This window comes from Tupaia chinensis, unplaced genomic scaffold (genome assembly GCF_000334495.1).
Source record: "Tupaia chinensis unplaced genomic scaffold, TupChi_1.0 Scaffold138921_1, whole genome shotgun sequence".
NCBI classification, from domain to species: Eukaryota; Metazoa; Chordata; class Mammalia; order Scandentia; family Tupaiidae; genus Tupaia; species Tupaia belangeri.
The window spans coordinates 579,756-582,534 of NW_006198812.1; positions in this window are offsets into that span (position 1 = coordinate 579,756).

The following is a 2,779-nucleotide window of genomic DNA, read 5'->3' on the forward strand; positions in this document are numbered from 1 at the left end:
TTAAGCAAAGGAAATGAAACCGAGCTGGTGTGTCAGAAGGAAATCAAAGTACCCATAGACTGGGGGTCCTAATGATGGCCACAGACAGGTGGCATGAAAGCCGGGGGGGGGGAAGGCCACTGGTATGAGATGGGATGTTACAGATCATGGGAGTGAGCACTGAGATCCACGTGTGTGTCATGTGTCCTCCACCAGCTCATAAGTTCAAGAGATGAAGGCAGTTACATGTCATTGTGTCCCTTGGAGCCCATTGAATACCGAGGGTTCTGACCTCATGTCTTTCTATTGTACATGTTATTATGATGTGTAAAAGGACACTTGGAACATGTAAACACTTTTCAGTACCAATAAAGTAAAGAAACGAGTTCATTCTAAACAATTCTCTATTGCATCCGTACTATTAAGAGAACTCAAAGGGAAAGAAAAAGGCATTTCTAATCCAAATACTTCTACAGTCATGTCATGCTTCCATTTTATCTTCTGGATTTTATCCATACAAATATTTTTAATTGGTCGTAATGATGATAAAATACAATCATTGCTATACTACTTGTCAGATTATCTCCTTATATAATGAGATGAAAAATGAAGTACATATTTGCCATGTTTCTTTGTGTTCTTCGCAATTTTTTTCTTTAATTGCTGGAGGATATATGTGTTTGCTGGAGAGAGACAGAAAGAAGGAGAAAGCACCCTCCCCAATGGGGCATGGTTGTACTGCAATCTTTCTTCCTGCAATTCTCCATCCTCTGTAATTTTGGGGATGCATATATGCATATAAATATCTGATATGTCTTTTCAGCCAGTGGGAGTTGGAATTCAAATTGTGGTTAGCCATGTGGGATCTGACTTCTTTAATCACTAAACTATGGGACCAGCCCATCATTTTTTGATGGTTCCATTATTCATGGGTCTATCATATTTAACTAATCTCCTATTGTTGGATATATTGATTAATTGAGTACCTTCTGTGGGCTGGTCATTTTAAGCATTATACATGTATTATCTTGTCTAATTCACACCACAAATCAGGTGGTCAGTAGAATAATCATGCCCAGGCCTTCTCTGTCTCCTAGTGGTTAAGGGAGCTGGATTCTACATGGCTCACCATGTGGTTTGACTTCCAGTTCAAGTGGCTTGAAAAACATGGCTGCCACAGGTGTGTGCATGCCCCAGATCCTCACAATATGGAGAATGGAGGAGAGGGGATTGTGGAATGACCATGCCCCATTGGGAGATGTTTGCTCCTTCCCTCTTCCTCTCTGTTTGCCTTTCTTTGTTGCACACACACACCTTCTGGAAAAGAGAAAAAAATAATAATCATACCTAATGTTCTGATGCAGAACTAATATATTTTTAAAAATTATTTTATTTTATTTACTATTATTATTATTATTTAGAGATTTTTACTTTACTCAGGATTTTGAGCACACATGCATACACTCCCAGCATGAATTTTAAGCAGCTGGGTCTGGGACTCGAACCATAGTTGACTATGTGGGAGTCCAGCGATGTAACCACTATGTCATCTGATAGTGCCTGTTATTTTTATTTTTATTAAGGTTTTTCCCACAAGGCACATGAGCTTGCTGGAAAGAAACAGAGTGAGTTGGAAAGTGAGAAATCACTCCCTGGGGTGATAGTCATGGTGCAATCCCTTCTCTGTTCTGAAATTTGGGGCATGCATGCATACCTGCCTGGTATGAGTTTCAGGCCACCAGGTCTGGGACTTGAACTGCAGTCAGGTAGGTTACAGTCAGCACTGTAACCACTATGTCACCTGCTGGCCCTGTATTGTCATTTTTAAGTTCTTGCTATAGGATACATGCACTCACCAGAGAGACAGAGAGACAGAGGGAAACTCAGGTCTCACACTCAAATGACAGCAGGCCATGTGGAAGTTCAGCACCTTAACCACCACACCACCTGCTGACCCCAGAACTAATATTTAGGCTAACTTAAGGAGGAGATGAGGAACTCAAAGGTCAGCTTCATTCCAGCATCCTGCATATTCGGCCACTATGTGGTCCTGGTGTGGCTTACTTCTTCCCGAAGGAACACAAAAGACTTCAACTTTATTTGGTATTTTTAAAAAATAATTTTTTAATTTAACATTATTACTATATTATTATTATTATTATCTAGTTTGATCAGAGAGAGACAGAGAGAGAGAAAGTGAGAAAGCAAGCCACCAGGTCTGGGACTTGAACCGTGGTCGGCTATGTGGGAATATCCAGCACCTTTAACCACCATACCACCTGCCAGCCCCAAGACTTCAACTTTGAACCAGATTTTAGTTCTTGCAGGTCTTTTCTTATGCCCCAAAGATAAAAAATTCTTTTTATTTATGCAGAGTCCCAGAACATCTGAGTTGCCTTTATTTTTGTTTTTACAAAAGCTTATGTTTTAAAGCCAACTTGTATTTAGTGTGCTCATTTCTTTTGCTAAAGTAAAAATAACTTCAGTTGTCTGGCTGTACTCAGTTTTTGCATTTACTTCATTTAATTCATGACTATTTATCTTACCGTAACAGAACCCGGGTTTTTAATTGGCATTCCCTTATATAGGTTTATACTGTTCAAGATAGTTGCATATTACTCTGCCCATGGGGCAGCTTTTATTTAAAAAGAATCAAATTAAATTGCTTCATAAAATTACAGCATGTGTTCAGAAAAGTTTTTTTTTAAAAAATTCAGTATGCCTGGACTTCATTTTTCATTAAGAGCTGCATTCAACAGACTTCCTGTTTCAAAAGTTAAGACGTGGTACCCCCTAGTGG